General features: G+C 43.6%; 1 long non-coding RNA gene across 1 annotated transcript in view; it reads left to right on the forward strand.

Moving 5' to 3' along the window:
* The window catches only part of LOC115334601, a 33,800-nt gene extending 11,275 nt beyond the window's left edge, over window positions 1-22,525 (forward strand). The window contains exon 3 of the long non-coding RNA XR_003921188.2: window positions 22,017-22,525. This is a non-coding gene — a long non-coding RNA (uncharacterized LOC115334601). The remainder of the gene's footprint in view (window positions 1-22,016) is intronic.
* The last annotated feature ends 687 nt before the right edge of the window (window positions 22,526-23,212 follow it).

Below are 23,212 nucleotides of genomic sequence, written 5' to 3' on the forward strand. Positions count from 1 at the left end.
AATGAGAATAAAGTCGGACAAGTTGAATGAATGTATCTACAGAGAGAAGGCTTTTGTTTGAGAAGTTTTTATACATGTCAGCCCTGAAGAAAAAGTTCACAAACTAACCTGTTACGACGATTTCAGGAATTTCATTGGGAATTTTTCTGAAAATTGAGTACACGGTTTTTGAATGGTTACTGTAATGGGGGAATGGTTTGTAGCAAGTGTTTCTGAAGCAAAGAAATGCTTTCTCTTACTTTGGTACCAAAGGATGGCTAGTGTTTGCATAATTCCATGTCAGAAGTACAAAGAGTGTGCAAAGCTATGAAGTGGGTAATGCTACTGTTAAGTTGTGCAGGAAGGCACATCATGTGTACTTTGCACTTCACATTTTATGATGCCAAAAGTTAAATGCATAATATAAAATTTGCAGAAGCTGAACTATATGATAATTATGATAATCGGAGATATTTCTCTCCAGGGAGTGAGCTCTAATAGTTAAGGAGTGACTTGATGTTAAAATAAAGATCTCCCTATGCATTGATTAATTAAATAAAAGGAATCCAGGAGGTTTATTACATAGTGGTAAGGCACATGATTTGTACTTTCTATGGGCCACAGTATATATTTATTAACAACCATATCTATGTTTACTGGAAGTTAAGACTGCAGCAGGACATACCCTCTCATTTGAAAATTACAACTGTGAAAATGAACACCTAAGTGGGAAGATGTATAATCCTTTTCATTTTCATATTGCCTGTAACATCAGCAATCACGTGCTCCGTGGTGCTTCCATTTCCATTCCTGGTAGCCACCAAAAGCAATAATTACCTCACTTTCATCAACAAATGTAACTCAGACTAACAGCAGAACACGCAGATGAGGTATTGCTCTCCAGAGGCATGTCAGAGAGTACCCTGGAGTTCTGAGGGTGAGTGAAGTGGTCTGGCTCATCATCCACCCTCTCAGTGTCTCCAGACCTTTGGGGAACAATGTCCCACATCTGGTCCTGAATTTCTGCGGAGGCCAAGTATGTCTTCAGTTGGCAGGCGCTTAGGCTACGCTTGGCGGTAGGCAAAGCATCCTGGGGCCCTGTTCCGGCACTGAGGCCAACTGTCACAAAGTGGCTTGCAACTATATTAATAAAGCTCTTTACCCTTCAGCAAAGGGCAGCCACATCCAAACCACCTGCTGGAAGTGGTGCCAGGGCTGTACTAATCCTTGAACTATGCTTGGCAAAGTCCTATTTGGCACAGACCAAAGCTGTGCCTGGAACTATTCTAACAGTGTAATTTTACAGTATAGCTGATGGACTTCCCCTGTCCAGGAACTTTCCCTGACACTGTTTAATTTATTAGTATATAGCCCTAGACACTGGCTCAATAAGAGAGTCCCAAGAATCACTTGCATCACTGAAGCCAGTAGCAGCTTCCAGAACAGCGTAGCAGCTCTCGGGTGAACCCTTCTGTGAGGACCGCATGCAGTGTAGCAAGGCACTGTGGCATAACCTGACATTGCTTCAGCCCCAAGATGCAGCTGAGGTTTAAGGTGCCTGCTGCTCTGCTAGAGGATGAGTACTGGCACAACCAAACCCACCAAGTGCGGTCCTGTGGTCTGCATGGCAAAGAGTGGTGCTTCCTTCTCTAGTTCCCTCGGGCACTCTTCTTTCCTTTCTTCTCCATCCCAGTCCAGACCTTTCTTGCCTTCTGCTTGCTTCTCTCCTGCCCTCTGCTGAAGTAGACATAGGCCAAGGAGTGTGATCTATGCCCTGGCTTCAGGCATATTTAGGAGAAAACCTCTACTGACTTTAAGATTCTCTTTCGTGGTGACACTGAGGTCCCTGTGCACAGATATTGCCTCTGCTGGGAGATGTCCTCCTCATGCTGCAGGCTGGGTGGCCTGGGCTTAGAAGGGGATGACTGTCTCCTTTGAGGTGCAGAGGTGGTTAACGCTAGGTGAGGTGACATTTGCCCTGATCCGTGGGGAGCTGGGTGGCAGCACACACTTCCAGAGCACATCCTACTCAGACAAGATCTGAGTTATTTTCTCAGGATACAGCTACTAGACACTTGGGCTCTTGGGCTCAATCCTTTCATCAGTATATTTAAGTAGCATACTATAGATTTAGAATTCGGTTAATTAATCTGTTTCTCCTCAGGAACCGATGGTGTTTTGATCAGTGCTGAGCCACATTAGGTAGCAGGTCAGAGTGATTTCCTCATGACCTTTGGACTGAGGACATTGCTAGACTTTTAAGGTTATGGATTTATTAGGTGATGTTTACAGTTGAAAAGGGACTTTTTCAGAGCCTTGTTGTCAGGCCTGGCAGAACAACTAGTTTCTGAAATCTGTAAGGACAGACTCGAGCAAAAAAGCCTGGATAAACCAATGGGTACAGGGAATGCTGTCCAAACTCAAGGAAACTCCTCTGAAATTCACCCCCTGCCAGACTCCTCTTTTTTAAAGAAGAGACTTCTAGCACAAATCCCTCTGCTTATTTCAGTTTATGCAGTGTGACAAGAGGCAAGCAGTTTAAAGGCTGAGGCAGTTGATCCGATGTTCATAGACTGACACTGAAAAAGAAGACCCAAGTGGCTTTATTCTGAAATCATGTTCTTAACTGACTCATCAAAGTTATTTTCGTTATATTAGGTTGAAGGAATATGATGATGGCATAGTGATAAAGCCTGTTTCTCCTAGGCAGCCTACCCATGATATTTGTTTGTTGTCTTTGTAAGTACATTCTATTAATGGCATATATTTTTACTATGTAGATGATGCAATGTTAGAAGCCACTTTCCACACAGTTTATTCTAAGATTGTATGCCATAACATTGCTTATACTGATATGAATATTACTTGAGCTTACAGTGGCAGAGAGATAGCTATCTCAACAGGATAGTAAAACAGCTGATTACTTCCTGAAGCACCTCTTTAAATCAGGAATCCTCCCAATAAAATGCCTTTTAAAAATCCTTTTAATATTAGAGCACACAACAGTTAATCACCTTCAAAACCGGTAGGTATGGTGGTAAAAGAAGGAAAATGTCCTTCCTCTTTCCGCTGGTACTTCATCCTTGTTTGATTTTAAAGTGCAGCTTTGGTTTAGTATTTTTAAATGCCTTCATTTAATAATGAATTCAAAGAGAATTTTTTGCAAAATTGAGTAGAAAACAAGGATGCTGAAAGCCTCCTCTCAGTCTAGACTGCAGTTTTTTGTGTACGGAGGCGAACTGTTTGATGTCATTCCTGAATAATGTTGAAGAATGTTTTATCCATCAGAGTTATCCAAATACAAGCAAAGGGCAACTCCATATTTCAGTGACCTGACTGGTCCCTTTGTGGGATGGCCAGCTCCACTTAGCTGCAGATGGTCATATGATATAAAAGTATAAGACATCACAAAACAAGGTGCTATAAGCTCTGGAATCTATTTTTTGCAGTCTGTGCTCATATTTGCTACTGCACTTAATCTCGTCCTCACCAGAAAAGTTTCAAAAGTTTACATCAATTAATTTTATGTCATCTACATAAACTAGAAGAAAATCCCTGAGGCTGACACTTTGAATCCAGTTCAAACTTGTTTAGATTAACTTCTCTTAATTAGTGACCTAAGTGAAAACAAAGCAAGGGTAAAATCACTTCCTATGCACCACTGATGGATGTGTCTTCAGTGAAGAGTTAACATGAATTATCTGTGCTTGAATTACTCTGTTTGTATTAGCTCTGTTTGCATGAAAGCAACCACACTGTGAAATAACACTTGAGTTTGTTTTGTCCACGCTATGCTTGTATGTAATACTAAGAGTTGTGGATGGGCATCCTATGGATTTCTTTACTGGAGCAAGCTGCAAAACAAAACAAAACAAAACAAAACATCCCCAGTTAATTGCTTGTAAGAAAAGGCTGACCTCTTTAGATGAGCAGAAGGCCCTGAAGGACTGTATATCCTTGAAGTTTTCCCATGGAGCAAACATATGTCCCTGCTACAGGGAGATCAATTGTTTGACTGAATCCATTAGTGGGCCAGCCAGTTAGCGCTACAGGCTTCACCACGCTGAAGTTAGGATCCTATGTATGAGTTAAACTTGGGCAACATTTAAGCTAAAGTTAGCTTTGCAGAGATGCTCCTGCATTTGGGATTTGCACTCCTGCACAATAAGATGCAGATCTTCTAGTATAGCAAGACTCCTTGCATTGCTCAGATCTGCTTAGTGACAATAATATGTCAGATTCGGGATGAGCTTGCCTGCATGCACCGTGTCTGCGCATGCTTTTGAGGTTGGGTGTCTGCTCAGAGTGGCAGTCTGCATATTTTCCTGAGCCTTGTTCTATGATATAACCCATTCTACCTATCCCCTGACATATGTATAAAACTTAGCAATTACATTAAAGATGTATCTTCCCTCCCCCAAAGTTTAAAAAAAGGAAAGAAGGTAACAGTTTGCAGGACAGGTTAGTAAGCATGGCAGTTCATCGTTGAAGGAAATTGAAAATACTAGCCAGCCTTTCCAAATAGGAGTCTATCTTTGGGAATCTAGATACATATTTGCTCACTTAAATGAATGGTCTGTGTTTTGAAGGTGCTGAGTTGATGCAAACTCTGAATGTTTTTCATCCTCAAAAGTCTGGCCAATTGCTTCCATGTCTCTATGTGCAATGTAGTCACCCAAGTTTGACAGTTTTGGCTCTAAGGTTTAGCTTGACTGAAAACAAACTGGCTTCAAAACTGTAGGGGAGGTTAGCAGCAGCTGCTCAAACCTATGTATCCAAGAAAGTAAATCTTAAAATGTCAAATGGATTTCTTCTCATGAAGTCAACCAGCAATAAACAGGAACAGAGACATACCTGGAAGGGTAAAACCAGATGATGTTTCTGAGCAACCCTGCCCTGGGTCAGGGGCTCAGGTGGACTGCCATACAGGAACCTGAGGCTTGTCATGTTCATAACAACATCTATGATTTAGATATTGCTCTCTTCAGTTCTCAGTGGAGGAGCTGTGAGCTGGCACAATGATATAACCTCTATATCATCCCTCTTCAGAATAAATGAATAATCCTGCAGGAAACAAGAGCTGCCCGGGCTGTGGCAGACTGGTAGAGAACTGCTGTAAGACGTTTGCAATGCTTTGTGCATCTGCAGATAAAGCGAAGTTCAAGGTAGAAAGATAAAGGTAGTTAGCAAGCTTTCCAATTGAATTTGGTACTGCTGAAACTCAAAAGCTGAGAGCTGAATTAGTGAACCTTTTGGATTTAAGTATTTGAAATTCTAGCATAAAATTATCTTTCAGTAATGGAAAAAATAGAAATTAATATTGGAATGATTCCGCATTCAAGAAGTGCAAATCTGTCTTCAAGTTCATTTAGCAAAGTGACATTTAAATTACTGTGAAGTATTGTGTGCGCTATGTGTTATTTGTAATTTCATAAAATGTTGGGATGAGATTGTCCTGGGATCAGCATGTGATTAAACTGATTATATACCTTATATACATGGTATGTTTCTTATTCAGTCACAATCAAAATACAATCTACTTTTATTAATATAATAATTTAGATGTCATAAATGAAATCTCAGTTAAATATTTTTTAATTTCTATTCACAGCCTTTTACTCTCTATTAACAAACTCATTCCTCTCACCTAAAAAAAGATTCTACTTTTCCCATCACCACGATGGCTGACATCTGCTAGGGTGACCCCTTGCCCCTAGCAGCAAAGCACTGCTACGTAGAAATGGACAACAGACAGATGCTCTTCTCCTGATTCTAAAGAACTTTAAAAATATGGATGGGCGCAGAAGAGGGCACCAAATACTAACCATCAAAGCAGACACTGTTTTTCTCTCCTTAACACCCATGCTGAGTATTTTTCTTTTCCTCACTTGCAGCCCCTGTGTTTGCATATGTGTCTTAATACTCAAAATAAGTCTTTCTGAGTCCAGAAACACTTACATCCAGTTTCCTTCAGGCCTGTTGATCTTCCTTTTCTGCTGTGAAAATAAGGGTGTGAGTAGCAAACAATGAAAGAATATGCTGTCGTAACCCACGCTGGCACTCCGTGTCTCTCCTGACTGGCATCTTTAAGGTCAGGCAGCAGAGGTTACAGTCGCTGAGCCCAGAAGCCCATGTTTCAATTCCTGCTGCACTTGCTGATCCCACCCTGGGTGTTATACAAAGAGGACTTTTAGTGTAATGTGAAGACTGTATGGTTAACATTTTAAAAGGTTAAAAAAAAACTTAGGAAATTCCAAAATTAAGATTTCTGGTGTGATATGTTAATGGGACTATATTGCACTAGCGCCTTCTGCGGTTTTTACTGCTTTTATAGTTACAGCTTATTACCTGTCAGACATGCATTCTGACCCAGTTCTTCAAAGTCAATTAAAGTCAAAATAGTCAAGGTTTCATCACAGCAATCCAGGGATAATTGAAGAATTACACACTGATGATAAGGTGCAGTGTCAGGGCAGAAGAGAGAAATGATGACTTTACCCAGTCATGGGATTCCTGTTGTCCCTGGACCACAGAATCAGACCCCTCCATCATTGTTCTCTTTTCCTGGCCCTGTATATGTTGGTTGCACTTTTTTGTACGTTGTGGCTGAATATCTATAGTCTGGTCCATACATAACTCCATTGGAAAAAAGGAGTCCCAAATTAGAATCCCTCTGGACTTGGGCAAGTGTAGTTTTCTTCTGGATTATTAGAGCACTGAACTATGTGGGAACTAACTGGCTAGCTTGTGATGTATGAGAGCAAAGCTCTCGAGCATGTGCGGAAGAACGCTTTGTTTTGGTGTCTAGGAAACTTCATGGCTGAAAGCAAAGGCAATGGTACATGTTGGACATATGAAAGGCAGTTATGCAGTGCACGTTCAGAGACTTGAGAAACAAGCAGATTTTGGTGTGAAAGAACTGAAAAAGTTATGAATCTGAATAAAAAAATAAATGGTATTATGGGAATACAGATAACTACTGACAGTGGAATATTCTGGATATACAATATGTGGAATGATTTATTTTTATCTGTTTGTCTGTCATTGTATCTGTCTAATAATACATGTGCCCAATGAGACATGAAAAAAATGTATTCACACATTTCCATACATGGGATAGAAGTCTGTACAATAGCCTTTCATCAGATCTGCGTGTTGTTATGGCTATGCATGCTTATAACTCAAGCTTTGGAAAAGCTTGGGAAACAACATGGGTACTAGTAGCTCCAAGTCAGGGTTTCTAAAAATCTAGAAAAGATACATAACATAGACTCCTCTGTAGACTAACAGTGATGCTCAGAGACCAGTGATGCTAAAAACTTCAATAAGAAGTAGCTGTCTGCATGTGTTAATTCCAGGTACTCCTCTATCAGGTCACTGAGGGATTTCTTGGGGTCTGTTCCAGGTTTGAGAAGGGAAAGGAGTCTTGGGTAATAGTTGTGCAAGCATCACAGATCAGGGAAAGCTGAGTGCCACTGAAACATATTTTGACTTCTACTGAAAAAATAATTCTTTCAGACTGCAGCTTGACTGTATCTTTTTGCTGCTCTCTTCTGGTTCCTGTCTTGGTTCCCATATTGCAACTGATACAAAGTGCTTGTTTCCATTTTCCTGGCTCTTCACCATCCATTCCTACTTGACCTATGAGCACTGCATCTAATTGTCCCATGAAACCACAGTTACTGCCCACTTACCACACTTCCAAATAAGCACTTTCACCCTTTTGCTCAAGCCTTCTCTTGGGAGGAACTCCCAGAAGATGTCTGTAAACTTACCTCATTCCCTGCTTTGAAAGCATCATGATGCCTGCGACACACATAACAGCAATCAGGCAGCTGCTCCTGACCACGATGCTGAAAAACATCAGCTCACTCTTTCTTTGTGTTTCCCTATCCATGTCCGTGTTCCCACTGATGTCTCTAGTTTCACGCTTAAACTGTCTCCTCTTTTAGGCAAGAGCATCTTTTGTGATTTGCTGATGCAGCAGCTCACCTCGCAGTATAATGTGGGCTCCGGGTGAGAGTATATGACAACACACTGGGGCTGGATGGTCTTAGGCAATCGCTGTACTCCTCTGTGCAGGAAGACTGTCTGCCAATTCCTGTACTGGATCTCCAGGCTGCTGGTGGAGGAGGAGAGGGCTAGTTCAGGTGGCCCTTCTGACCCAAACTGCTGTACAAAGAATTCTCCGGAGCAGATGGAAGTGAAGGCTGAGTAGGGTCAGGTCCCACTTTCTCACTGTTATAATGGCCCTTTGGTTTGCAAGAAAAGTTAAAGCTGCCCTCCACAGCTTTTATTTGGAAGCCGCTGCCTGGCGATCTGCCCCATCTGCTTCATCCAGGCAGTGAATCAAGCCTGTTGTACTTAAACCATTGACCCCTACTCTGAAAAATACCGGAGAAGAATAGACTTTAACTAAATCTTTCAGTATCACCCTCTCCCCTTATTCTTCTTCTTCCCTCCCATTGTTTTGAAGCCAAGTCACTTTTTGTTTGCTGGAGGAAGATTAAACAAAGGAACCCACCGCCGGCGCCGGGGTTTTTTGACGCACGTGTTGGCTGTATCACTCGGGCAGCCTTCCAGCAGGTATGCCCGTACAGCTGCAGAGCCATTCACTGCCGAGCCGTAAAACTGCTGGCAGGTCTCACCATCTGTGAGGAAGACTGTGTGAGAACTTCCCTCCTTACTGGATGGCTTTCAAGACAAATGTCACCGCTGACCCCATTAAGATAGCCAACGTTCAAGAAACAGCATAAGGCGTTGCAAGGCTGTTCTATTTTCTGTCCTGGTTAAGTGAGTCATGCAGTTTTGTAGATGTTCCCGCATCAGAAATACTTGAATGCTTGTGATATTTTAACACCGTGAAACACTGAATAATTGTGAGACTCTTCCCATCGAGTGTCTGAGGCACTGTGGCAAAGATTAGTGTGGGAAATTGGGGAATTTTTAAGCTACGCTGCTACCATTACAGGAAAGAAAATGGGAGGGCAAATAAAAGCAAAGCCAACCCAAGAGCAAGCACTCAGAATCTTGTTTGGTAGCCTGGCACAGTCTCTGGAGAGAAATAACAGTGTCCTCTGTAGCTAGTCCATCACCCACAAATTTTGGTCTTGCTCTTCACAAAATCAAAATGCTTTCTTCCTCAAAGCCCTTGCCAACAACTCCCCCATCCAACAGTGTATGAATTTAATTTCTAGCTGATTGTGAAAGATGTTGAATTAAAAGTCATTTGAAATGACATCTGACTGTTGCAGTGCAAGCATCTGTAGCTAAGCCCAGGGCCTCCCTACAAATTATTGTTTCAGGTATCTCATAGTCATATAGAGCAAAAAGATGTATTTCTTCTCTGTCTGTTCAGTATTCAGGTTACATAGCTAGCCAAACATTGTTACCCAAACATCTTTGCTTTCATGGGAAAAAGTACATTGAAGTATGAAAAGCCAAGTCATTTTATCCAAAGAGACAAGTTGTCTTCTCTGTTCTTTTCCTTAACCAGTATAAGTTTCATTTGCAGCCATAATAGATGCGGACAAGGGGAAATAACCACTAGGCTCCTAGTTCAAAGGCCACAGACATCAGTGAGACATCTTTCCTTGCCTTCAGTGGATCTTGGATCATATCCCAAAAGCTGACCTCTGACTTGACAAAGATAGTTACTAGCCTTTCTTTCAGTTCAGTGATGCTTAATGAACATGTCTAAGGCATGTTTGAACAGTCCTAGGATCTTGTGAGCAGGAAATACACTGAGCAGTAACATGATTTAAAGGGATAAAAGTTATCTGGCATTTTTTAAAGATTAGCTCACACCATCCAAACTTTTTAATCCAGATGCAGCTAGCTGTTACGGTTGTGTTAGCCATCTGGTACTATAGTCTTTGGCTGAAAACAGAAGCAATACGTATCACCACTGGTTTTTGTTTCCAGGAAAAAGGAACGCTGTTTTTATGATCATCCATTCATTTGGTATCAAGCACATTTCACACATGAGTTAACTGGAGACCTGCAGTTGATATATTCTGTGGTAAGAAGAAGGGCTTTGTATGGCTGATGGTAGAAGCAGAGATGCAGAGGGAAAAGCTGCAGTTTCATTGTAACTGAATATAATATCACTGGGTTTTTTTAGCTTTCCCTTCATAAAAAGATTCTTTATTCAGTGACGCATTGTCTCATATAACAAAAGGGTTTGTAGTACTTTCTGGTTTTGCAGTTCAAAGCAGATAACATCTTCAGCCATATTTTGCTAAGCATAAAAACATTTGTAATTGCTTTCCACTAACCTGCCCAGCAAACTACCAGTAACTTTTTTGTGTGTATTTACACACTTGAAAACAACATTTTATTTTGTTCAAGTAACAGATGCATGCAAAAAAATTACTAGCAATAGAGAGCAGAAAGGAAACTGTGAAGGCAAAGGACATGGTGGCTGCTTAAAAATGGTATTTGTGGTACACAGCAGCACCAAATGGCATCACCCAAGGGAACTTCCTGGCTTCTCATTGCAAGGGGGTTGGAGTAGATGACCTTTAAAGGACCCTTCCAACCCAAACCATTCTATGATTCTGTGATTCTCTCCAGGGAGACACAAAGTCTTTTTGAGAAGAAAAAGAGTGCTGCTGCCACAGCATGCAGTAAGGGACACCAAGGTCTCCTCTATCTTCTGTGTCCTGGAGATAGGAGTAGAGTTAGAGCAGGTCTGTAACCTCAGGTTTCTCTGTGTCTCCTGGAAAAAAGCTAGCACCCAAAAGGATGGAAGAAGACAGCAAATCCTGGGTTCATAGTTTGTGGCTTTGTTTGACCGATGTGCAGAGTTAGGAAGTGATACAGCCTAACGAGGCTGCTCAGCTATTGCCTGCCTGGCAGCAGTTGCATCAGCTTTTTGGAGGATAGAGTCCAGCTCCCTCACAGGTTGCCATTTGTCCTGGTTTTGGCTGGGCTAAAGTTAATTTTCTTTCTAGTAGCTGGTATAGTGTTATGTTTTGGATTTAGTATGAGAAGAATGTTAATAACACATTTTTAGTTGTTGCTACATAGTGTTTATACTAAGCCAGCAAGAAGGCTGGAGGGGCACGAGAAGTTGGGAGGGGACACAGCCAGGACAGCTGACCCAAACTGGCCAAAGGGTTATTCCATGCCATGTGATGTCATGCCTAGTATATAAACTGGGCGGAGTTGGTCGGGAGCAGGGGTGCAGATCGCTGCTCAGGGACTGGCTGGGCATCGGTCAGTGAGTGGTGAGCAATTGCTTTGTGGATCACTTGTGTTGTATATTCCAGTTCTTTTACTATTATTATTGTCATTATTGTTTTATTATTATAATATTATTACTATTATTGTTATTGTTATTATCATTATTATTATTTTCTTCCTTTCTGTCCTATTAAACTGTCTTTATCTCAGCCCACGAGTTTTACTTTTTTCCCAATTCTCTCTTCCATCCCACTGGGTGTGGGGGGAGTGAGCAACCGGCTGCGTGGTGCTTAGTTGCTGGCTGGGGTTAAACCACACCATTAAAAATGCCCCCACTCTATTTCAATGAAACAAACCTGTATTTCTGTCAGGTTGGTGTGTGGGTCCCTTCTCCGCTCCCAGTTATGTCCAAGCTGGCCGGCGGTGCTCTCTGTTGAGAGACTCACTGCTACGGCTCGGCTCCCAAAAAGCTGACTAGTGTGGAGGTTTTCCCTCTGCCATGCCTTCTGTATCAGCATAAGAAATTTCACACCCTCAAGGGCCCCTGTCAGCACTTACTGCCTGACAATTTTACTCCAGGGCTATCGGTGGCCAGGAGATGCCTAGGAGGGCCACATGGCCTTTTCCTGAGCTGTCACTCAGCTAAGGATGATCCTGCATCTCACAGTGTTCAAACACCCATCTTTACGTTATGCATGTCATCCAGCTATTGTGTATCTTAGGTACCTGTCATCTCAGTATCTAAATCCCAAAGGAACAACTTAAGCAACTGAGGGGAAGCTGGAACTTGGGGGCAGATTTCAGTGGAAGCTACTCATCTAACCCGCCGATGTGTCTGAAGCACTTGCACTGAGGTATATATATCTAAGCACTTGAATAGCTTAAAGGATCTGGGCTTAAGTGCTGATGTGACTGTTGAAAATGGCTCCTACGTCACTTACGCTTTATTGAAAAAAATTAAGTGTTAAATACAGAGAAGCTTCAGAAATGCTGCAAATATATATATAGCTGCACAGGCTTCTCTGAGCAACAGCAAATTATACCTGCTAGTATAGCTCTCACATGTCTGTAAGAATGAACAGATCAAGAGGCCCAATAATCCAGATTCCTAAAACCCCACTGCAAAAATATTCTAAGCGATAGGAGCTAACATTATGACAATGGGAATTTACTCTTTGGATTAGAAGAGTCCACCACATTGCAGGTAGATTAGCGGGCAGCTGGATTCACCCTGTCCATTAAGATCTAATAGGACATACTGTTTCTTAATAGGTCAAACTTTATAAATCTGGGCTTCAAAAAGGTCTAGGGAAGTGTTCTGTGTGGGCAAGCTCTGCTGTGGTTGAAATGCAGGGCTATGCCTGCGCTTCTCGGAAACGGCGAGCTGCAGCACAGAGAAGGGGAAGCTCTGCTTTTTGCCATTTGCCTGCTGCCTGCTCACGGTCCAGCTGACTGCCGCGCAGGCGGGCTCTCCGGCACGCCCGGGCATCCCCGGGAATATGGCTTTCCATATGATCTGAAGCACCACGCAGCAGCCATGCCTGCAAGCCTACAGTTGGCGCAGCGGGCAAGGCTGATCTTGAGGACAGACTTTGGCAGGCAGGAGAGACATCCCCTCGAGGGAAACTCCATGTGTTTCATTGAGAAGGGAGCTGGCAAACGCGCCTTTTACATGATCCCGCCATTGCCATTTACAGTTTGTGAGCACTGAGGGTCAGATTGCCTGCCTGTGGTGTACCTGCAGTTGTAAAACATCAGATCTTCTTTGTTATTTTTCTGTCTGTGTCTATATTTGTGCTGTGTGAATCCACTGTTTGTGCCTGAAGAAGAACCCTTGCTAGCAGTATCAGGATTGAAAGGAGTCCCCAGCCTGTCCTCCGGCTAACGGAGCTGGAAACCTCTACTCACAACTGCCTCTGTTTTGCACTCAAGTGAAGCAGCAGCTAAATGTTGTGCCTCATCCTCAAAGTCCCTGGCAGTTTTGCTAGCTCTGGAAACAGCATCACTGATAATTAAAAAAGGAAGAAAGGGGGAAGAAAAGAATGAGCGAATGAAATGAGCAATGTCCAAAGCAAGTAAGGAAAGTAATGGCATAAGGGGAGGCAGCGGGCGAGCTCCCCTGCCCTGCTCTGCTCAGGGCCTCATCCATCCTCCCAGCACCATGGATTGACGTGGCAATGTGATGGGGAGACAGCCACGTTTCGGGGCTAATATATGTCCTCCATCCTCCCCATCACAGCTGCATCTGGCCCTGCGGTGGGTTATCCTCTCTCTCCAAATGTTCAAGTCATTATCAGTTTGACAAATCCAATATATATAGAAAGATCTCCAGGCAAAATCTGTATTTCCAGAAAACGAGATTCCTATACCATCTGCAGCTAATTGTTTCATACCATATTCGTCTCAGTCCTGCTGAGCCCACTCTAGGCCTGCTGAGCCCATCACTTACCCTGGTTTTACACTGGAGGAGCTCCACTGTCTTCAGCGGATTAATGCGATTAACACTTTTGTGTGCGAGAGCAGAATCCAAGGATGAAGGAGCATCCACCGCCACTGCAGATCGCCCTCGTCATCACCTTAACACTGACGGGCACGCGCTTTGGTGGCGAGTGATGAGTCTGGTTTTCAGGGGAGAGAGAGGGGAGGCAGCCAGCCAAAACTCAGGTTATGGTGAGAAAGGGAGAGAGGTGTCACTGCCTCTGAAATCAGATCCAAACCACGGGGCAGGGAGATGCCCGCTGCAAAGGGCTATGCCAATGGCCCTGTGCTCCCCTCTCGCCTAGGGTGATTGGCAGCATTTCCCCTCATTCAAAATTAGAGAAAACAACAGAGCTCAGCAGTAATCTCGATTCTAGAGCCTTGTTGAAACTCTAGACACACATATCTGACAGATACAACAGAGATTAATGAGCCATGACCAGAAGTTTGATTTTTCTGTCAAGTGCTCCCATCCGTTTTTAATAAACAGGGGAACAACATAAACTCTAGCGCCTGCTCTCCGCTGTTTAAACTGGGCAGGTTGCTTTTGGTACCATGTGTGTCTAAGCTGAGTTATGACTCCAAACCACTGAAAAATGCTGGGATTTTGTTGGGTATTTTTTTCCCCCATTGGCCCTTTTGTGGCTACTCTTGTGACGGGCTTTGCTCCTTGTGTATTGTTTCTTTTCTCCTCAGCATGGACTGTCTGGTGTTTTACCACTGGAAACTGTCAAATGTAATATCATGTTTACAGCTAAATGAGTTCAATTTAGTGTCATTGGTGTATTATCTGGAGCACATAAGTGCCTAAAAAGCCCACTGCTTTGTTTTAAACAGCACTCCACTTTATTTTTATATGGGGTTTTGGAACATGGCTTCCTCATCCCTTCCAAGTGCAACGAGCTGAGCCAGCTAGAGCAGAGCCTGAGGAACGTGTCATAGTCTCTTCATGCTTCTGGTTACTTACATTACGATCAGGCATTGCTCTCATAAAATAATAATCAGTACATAGACATCTGAATTTGTCAGGAATTCGTGGTAAAGCAGTCCCTAAGGATTTTATGCCACAGAAATGTGTTTGAGAATTCCTCTATTTTTATTTCTCACAAAGCGTGATAGAAGCCACAAACAAAACAAAAGACTATCAGAGGATGGCTTATACCCTGAGGTATTTATGGGAGGGGAAAAAAGAAAGCGAGAGAACGGTGCCATAAATCTAACTGGCCACAGAATGTCACTCTTGCTCCATGCAAATAAAGCTGAAAGGAAATTTACCTGGTAATATAAAACCTGAGTCTTAAGGAAGGCAGCTCAGGGAAGCTCTTGCCGTAGAGAGATGAAGTACGGCTATACAGGCACGTACGGACACCCACTCCCACAGGGAAGCAAATGACATGCCTGAAAAAAATGCCTTTGCAAACTGCCAGAGCTCTGATCTAGGTTTGCATCCAAAGTCGAATCCTGCAGATGACTCTTCTCCTGAAGGGTCTCACCAATGGCTTTGGGCTGGGGGGCTTTGAGGGAGAAAACCCTGGCTCCTAATAACCCTTCCCACTCTGAGACAGGCGTGCACAGGAAATCCCAGCCTGTGCTTAGGGCACTTCAGTCTGCCTGCTGAAAACACCTGATTTTCAGTAGGATTCTGACTGTGAGTGAGGTCCTTTCTGAGGTGCGGGATCAGGGCCACAGAGAAACAGACTAGGCTATATTATTTCAAACAAAAGCTGCTCTTAAATAGAAAGCACTCGCAGTTTCAAAACATGAAATAAAAGCTGCCCTGGAATTGAAATTGTCCTTGACTTGATGCCGCCTACAACTGAAATTGCCACTAAATTTAACAGACCGATGCTTAGCATTTAATTGCCCCTGAAAAGAAGTCACCGTCAGGAAGGCACAGTATCAAGAAACAAATCTTTTGTTTTTTAGTCAGGGCTTCATTTCAAGTAGCAGGTACCTGCTTCTCCAAGCTGTGACCTTGACCGGACTGGGACGCAGAGGTCACCCCCCGTGCAAGGGAGGGATCCCACCGCGGTGCCACCTCTACGTAGAGGGGCAAAGCACCAGCTGCAGGGCACCTCCGCATTTCTCCTTTGGGAAAAAAGCTTTCCCTGGGGTCCAAAATGAGGCTGGGGAAGCAGAGCAGGGATTATCTGCTGGCCCCCAGGGTGGAGAGGTCTGGGGCTGAAGGATTGAGATCCCCCCCCCCCTTCCAACTTGGTGAAGCTTCTCTGGAGAAGATACTAAAGCTTGCATGATCTGTCTGTGGTCTGCTGAAAACACATTTTTACAGATCAGCAGAGGTGAAAGAAAATGGTTTTCTGCTCTTATCATATTTTGCATAACTGCAAGAACTTTTCCTGTTTCAGGTTGGCCCCAAAACTGCAAATCTGGAAAAAAAAAGAAAAAAAAAAAAGAATAAAATACAAAAATTTAGTTCGGATCAAAAAGAAGTTAGTTCTGAAACATTGGTCTTTGGTAAGCTTTGAAGTGTTTTGACTTAAGGGTTTTTTTTTCCGATGTTTTTGGTGTAAATTTACTTAGATTTCAAAACGGAAGCTTACTTTCAGTCTAAAAATTACATCTTTTCTTTTCAAAGTATAGAAAGAGGATATTTTGGTCATTTTTAAAAACATTTTCCAATTGTATTTGAATATGGCATATTCATAAAAAAATCCCCTCTCCTCCCTAAGGCTTTGATTTTGACAAATCTACATTTTCCTGTGAAAAACATTTCCCAGAACACTTCCCAATTTTCTCTAATATTTACATCTGTTCTTCTCTGAGAACATGTCACAGCTGTAGATCAACAGGAATCACACAGAACACGGTTGATTTATGGTCAAAGTAATATTTCTAAATCAACTTGCATTTAAGAGTAGTGAATAGTACATGTCCATATACCAGCAATGTATCATAAAGATTTTGTACTGCTTTTATATTTTTTACATTTCTTTTGCATAATTATACATGATTCATGTGTAATTGTAATTTTTTCAATTATTTTACATAATTACATGTTATTAGAGCTGAAATTTGGGCAGAGTTAAAGACTGCGAGCCAGATCCTCAATGTTTCAGGCACCCACCCTGATGGCATCATCTGTCTCCGGAGCTGGGTAAATTGGACCAAAAGGGACTACTGTCCTCCGAAATTAGGACAACCCCATAGTGATACATGACTGCAAAGTGGCAAGGAAAAGGAAAACTGTTTCTCTCTGCCACTTTTATCCTTAGCTGCAGCTTTGACCTTGTATTGCGTGATCCTGGTTAGACATGGAGCTCCCAGGGAGTCGTAAGGAAATTCGTGGGAAGCTGCGCACCACTCTCCTGCGTCTGTCCCCGCTCTGCCTTCCTCTCCGGCCCCCAAACCACAGGCACTTGAATGCAAGGCAAACCTACCGAGGGGCTTCTGTTTAGTCCCAGAATATTAATTCCTCCGGAAAAAAAATGAAATTTTCCATGCGCTTGGTAAATAAGGGGAGGAAGGGTCCTGCACGCAGCAGCCATGGGGCATTTTCTTCACCTTCACCAGGCGGCTCAGGCATTTTCTTCATAAGAGTGGTTGCTTAGTGGGACACACTACCCTCTGTGAAGGTGAACATTAATAACAAGTTTAGCTCCTGGGCTTCACCAGCGCCCGCTTTTTGGCTGGCTTTCTGCTCCTCAGAGCCCGGGAAGGCCTCTGTCGGCTGAGGCGCGCGGGGTGGGTGCATGCCTTGCTTCCCCAGCTGGATTATCCCTCATCCCCTCTGCATTTTAAGAGATTTGGTGGGCCCGTTAACAGCTTCTACCTGTTTTAAGACCTGTGACAGGAGGCTGAATGGCTCGCTTCATGCGGCCCCATTCGCCCGCCGCTCCTGCTAGCGGTGTTGACATGATTTATGTAAATCATAAAATGTGGCGGGGTGACCTCACGAGTGTCCAGCTCTCCTCACGCACGTCTCCGGGCAGAAGGGCTAGTATTTATAAACAGTGGTATATTCACGTCTCAGTAACCTGCTTTATTTACACTGCTCGCGCAGGGCCGCTACCGCACAAATGAAATATTATTCCCCGCCATGTGCGTTTCGTTTTTTCTGTCGGCTGTGTGTTTTCTTTCATGCGTTGCCCTCGCTGTCGGTGAGCTTGTCGGCAGCTCTCCCCAGCACGGGGCTGGGGAGAGGGGAAGGGGGAGAGTTACGTTCGCTGCCATTTTCAGGACAGCGTGGTGACAAACGAGCGCGGGACCCCCGGCCAGCAGACTAGCCAAACCTGCGTTGGGGCTGCAAGCTCTGCCCCGCTTTCCGCGGGCTGGAGGGGAGCGATCCGGTCCCCCCCCACGTTAACAACCGGTTGGGCTGCTGCGACACAGCCCTTCGTCACAGCTGAAACCCCTGCCTTTGCTTATGGTGCTCCAGCCCGTCGCATCCTCCTCTTGCTGTGCCACTGCGGGTGGGATGCTAGCTCCTGAGAGATCTCGATCTTGGCAGTGCTTTGATGAGGGCAGCCGAGAGTTAGTTGAGCCATAATCAAGCTTCTCAGGCATCTGGATATGGCTGAACCAGCTGGAATTTTCTAGCAAAGTCATCTTTTCACAGTCATTTTTAAGGAGATCTTTTTACTACAGCCTCCAAAGAGCTCATTTCTGGCTCATGAATTAAGAGAAAAATGTCTTCTCTCCCAAAATAATCACAGTAATGAACTCAACAATAAACGCTGCTTATCACCCTTCTGGTTTTTGGTTTTGGTTTTTTTTCATATTTTCTTTTTCACTAATTAAAAAAAGGGAAGGGAGGTTTAATGCTTTTTAAAATACCTTGTTTAAAGTTGTGTCTGGTTCATTATCTCCCCAGCTTCTGCTGCTTTGAAAATGTCTTTTTTTTTTTTTTTAAATTTTCTCATCAAGATGTTTATGGTAAATATTAACTTATGAACAAGTCAAGAAAATCAATAGCTGGAACTCCGTCAATCTTGAAAGACTGTGCGCATTTCAAAATGAACTCCACAGCCTGAAGCTCTGGAGGAGAAAGAGCTCTCTATTGCCTTTACTGATGGAAAGGGAAAAGTATCTCATAAAAAAGCTCCGTTTCTGTAAACTGCATACGCATGACTCCTCTAGCAGCACTTGAATGACATCTAAATCATGGGGCCCCAGCGTGCTCACTGGCTTCTGGATTCGGATGCACCTTCTGGCCACATCCTGGCCCTGTGCAGGGATGGGACCTGTGTCTAAAATGGATCTTCCTTCTCCTGTCCCGTACCGTGGTTTCCACGGAAAAAAACACTCATGTCTGGACAGGGAGGGGACAGTCGGCACTGTGAAACATGATGGAGGCAGGGGACATCTCTCAGTGTTTGTTAGAAACCAGAGCAGGGGCAGAGCTAAGGAAGGATCAGGATTTGGGCAATCACTTATTTGCTGGGTACCCCAGGAAAGTTTAGCTGCCAGCCTGGGGTCGCGGGCTGTGGGATGGGGGAGCAGCTCCGCTGGGGCCGGCAGGCACATCTGGAAGCAGACGTTTGGCTTGTGGCTGCATCCCATGCGTCAGGTTTGGTGTGTGTCTGGAAAAGTGTGCTGCAAGGACCATCACCCTCGGGACTGGGGTGGGGAGAGTGGGAAGAGCCAGAAGACTGAAAAAACTTGCTAAGGGAAAGTACTTTTCTCTTTATGTGCTTGCATATCCTTTTACCTGGCCTCCCAGGTTCACAGCTGCATTTGCTTTCCCCTCATAAAGGTTTCCTTCTTTTTTTGCTGTTATTCCCAGAATGCGATGGAGGAATTTCTGTTTGTTAAAGGCATTCGGCAAGGCTGTGGCAAGCCTCCCTGGTTTGCTGGTTGGGATCACAAGGCGGTTTAGTTATTTGTCAAAATGCACTTGTTGAAACGTGGGCCCTTTTGCGTTTCCCCATCTTTCAGAACACTTTTAGGAAGGGTCTGATTCTGCCCACCCTCCTTCATAGCAAATAGCACTTTTTTTCCTAGCAGCAGCAGGATTGCCTATGCACAGCCTGTGTAAATAGAGGTAGCAGAATCTGGCTTCAGGAAATTTTCAATATTCTTGAAGTATATAATAAATTATTTCAGAAATCTAAACGACGCTGAAATGAAAAATTGCCCCGTTGAACCAAAGGGAAATTTGGCTGGGGAACCCCCACATTTAGTATTTGATATTTTGAAAAATATCAATATTCTCTTCAGTTTCTAGTTGAGGAACTGAGACCACATTGTAATTCCTACAAGATGGATTTCCTGCTCTCACTCAAGGGGTTTTCCCCATAAAGTTTGGTAGGAAGTGTGTTGAGCCTCATTAACTCTCATCTTGTTGCTGAAACAGTGCTGGAAACTGTTGGAGCTGTGTATTAGGCAAAGCTACCTTGGCTGCGCGGACAGCAGTGAGGAGCTGCTGTGAGGCGAGGTGAACCATAGTGTGGTGAAAAGCAAAAGCAAATCAAATACGATTGCAGAAGGAAGTTTGTCTCCGGCAACACATACTGTATCCCGTCGTTCCTATGTGTCAGTACCTAAAGTCAGGTTTCCTTTCCAAAATCAGACAGGACTGAGTTGGGAACTAAGGAGGCCATTTCAGAGCGCTATCCTTTGAGATAGCTCCACCGTTATTCCTGTTATATTTAATTGACTGTCCACAAAATCTCCATAACGTCTCTATAGACCTCAGAAAAAAAAATTTTGCTTTTGCTTTCTCCATCATCCGTTTTACCCTGGCTTCTGTAGAGCTGCTTCTCATTTACAGAGGGGTGCAAGAGAGGAGAGCTAGAGACTTTGCATCTGATTTTTTACACACTGTACGTAGTCTTCCTTTATCCCTACCCCAGTCTAGCTCTCCATGAAACAATTAGAAAGTCGTCTTGAGGATCTGGCTCTGAAAACACTTCAGCACCTCCTAAAGAGAAGACAACAGGAGCCAGCAGTGCTGAGGATACTGCGTCTCACAGGACTAGACTGCGATCTTGCGCATATTCTGTCTATTTTATTCCCTGGCTCAGGGTTGGGATAGCCCACATACGTGACTCCAGATGCTAGCAATATAGAGTAAACTGAAAGCAGAGTTGGGCCAAAATGTTCTCTTTGGACTTCTTTGGGAGTATGGGAAAGTACAGATTGAGATTCAGGGTGTAAACTTTCCCAATGGAAAGACTGATACAGTCAGTCCAATTTCTAGGCGGAGGGAGAAGGCTGGGGAAAACCTGTTCCCCTCCAGCGTATCTGCGGCATGATGCAAGCAGCAACACTTTCTAACCTGGCATCAGAAATTCTGCCTAGGATGCCGTGTATGTTACATCGCTGAAAGGAGAATAACACGGTATTGATGTCCAGCTATGTGGGCCTTAACCTTTTAGCCCCAAGGGACCGCTGGGAGTTTTGTCTGAAAAGCGCCCGTAGGGTCAGGGCACAAATTTGCAGGTGCAAAATAGCATTTGCAACTACAGATCACAAAGGTGCAAATGTCACGTTCTGGTCTTTTGCTCTGCCATCCGCCAGGCTGCAGGCAGAAAGCCGGGTGCTGCGCAGAGCTCCGGGAAAACCTGTGATCCTAATTGTTTAATAACATTCCAGTCAAAGGATGTATGTCCTCCTGCTTCTGTGGTGTGCATTTTCATTTTCTGGCTGGGCTCGGACACCGCCTCTTTCTGACAGTTTCTCAAGTCACGACCTTCAGAGTCTGCATGTGGCTTCTCTTTCTTTCTGCATCCAGCCTAGAGATTTTACAAACCTCCCACCGAGAGGGACGGATTATTTTAGATTGCACTGACACCTGCGTTCTTTTACCTTTCTGTGTTCCCAAAGAGCTGTAATATTTACCAACAAGAATCGCTTCTCAATCTAATCCAGTTCACATGAATATCACATGAGGCTACCTCCTGCAAGAGGCAGCCTTAAGATGTAATGCATGTTTTTGTGCTTACCATCTTCCTTCCCTTGTCCTTATTTTGCCTTCAAGGGGGCTGCCTGTGTGAGAAGGGCGAAAAGACATGGGCCTTGGAGTGCAGACCTGTCTGAATTAACTTAACAGCAAGTACAGCTGAATATTTGCTATCAAGAGAGCATGCAGTACAGTGATCGCATTTATTAAACACATCAGGGTAATTTCCAAACTCCGGCACTGCCACAGCGCTGTGAGAGAAGGCTTGTATTGCTGTAGGAGCCCAGCTTGTCTGCCAACATGTCTACCCATTCTGCAGGTGTATGAGTTACAGCCCAAGGCAAAAATATCCATGCCTTCCCCAAAGATCTCATGGTGCTTCTGCAGGCCAGATGGTTCCAATTTGAGGCCTATGCTCGGTGATGTAGCTGTATTGAGTTTCTTCCCTGAAACCAACAAAACCTGCTTTAGCATTTTGCTTGGATTAAAATATTTGTCCCTTTTTTCACAGGGCAGAAGAGGGACTCCTGAAGCCACTGAAGGAAGGAAATCATTACAGGGTTCTACAGAAGTAGGTCATGTGCTACAGCTGCTCATAGTTTAAGAGGAAGAAACATGGGACCTCAAACATGGAACATGACTCCTTCAAAATGCTTGAGAGCAACCCAAGAAAAACATCCTCAGAGGCTTATTTAATAAACATTATCTATAATAGTCTCAATGTGTGCTCATGTTTCCTTAGGAGTTTGCACCTACTTCCCAGAGCTAACAAGATTCCAAAATAGAGCGCAGAATAATTTAATGAAAAGGATTTAATAGTTTGTGTTAAAGCTAATATGGTCCATTAGGAGCTGTCATTTTATAAACAATGAAGATATGTTACCCTCTCTATTGCCGTAAAGCCATTCCAAGCAGGGTTTGTAAACAGTCAGTAATGATCTATAGAACATGCACAAAAGACAATTAGAGCCACATTTGAAAAATGTGCTTTCCCTCCCATTTGATTTCTTTTTAAGTAAACCTAAGAGGAGCATATATGTATGTAGATGGATAAATGCGTAGCATAAAGACCGCATATATATATATGCGTGTGTATATATATGTATGCATATGTGGATTTCATTAGCAATCATACAATGTTCATTATCTTAAAAGCACTGCTATTTCCACAGCTCAAAAAAATGCCTAAAGTGAACTGTTAAATCAACTGAAAAGTTTTTAATTATAATCAAAGTGTCACTTCACTGTGCCTTTTTTTTTCCCAGCAAACTAACATTTTTGTGAGGACTCAACCTGCTTTCTTTAACAACTGTGAACACAAAAGATTATAGACCGAACTAGTGCCAATTTCAATGTGCAGAGTTTTTTTTTCTTCACGATGAGACTTAATATAATGGTAAAACATGTACATAAGTGAAAAAAGGGACTCTCCAAGGCTTGGGGCTCCTTATGCTTGGTGCCGTTTTCCATGAGTGTGATCCCAGGGGATGGCAACACTGTTGTAAGCCGCAGCTTAAAGCAGCCTGAGAAGGAGAGGGAGGGAAGAGCCGCCCAGCCCAGGTCCCCCCCTCCCCACGCCCCCATTTTTTGGAAGCCAGGCAAGAATGAAGTATGAGAGAAATCAGACCTAATGACTACAGGGGAGTTACTTCTGGTGTACAGTGAGGTAAGTGTTTGGAAAATCAGGTCCATAAAGTGCCTTTATTC

The sequence above is a fragment of the Aquila chrysaetos genome, chromosome 23, assembly GCF_900496995.4.
Source record: "Aquila chrysaetos chrysaetos chromosome 23, bAquChr1.4, whole genome shotgun sequence".
NCBI lineage: Eukaryota > Metazoa > Chordata > Aves > Accipitriformes > Accipitridae > Aquila > Aquila chrysaetos.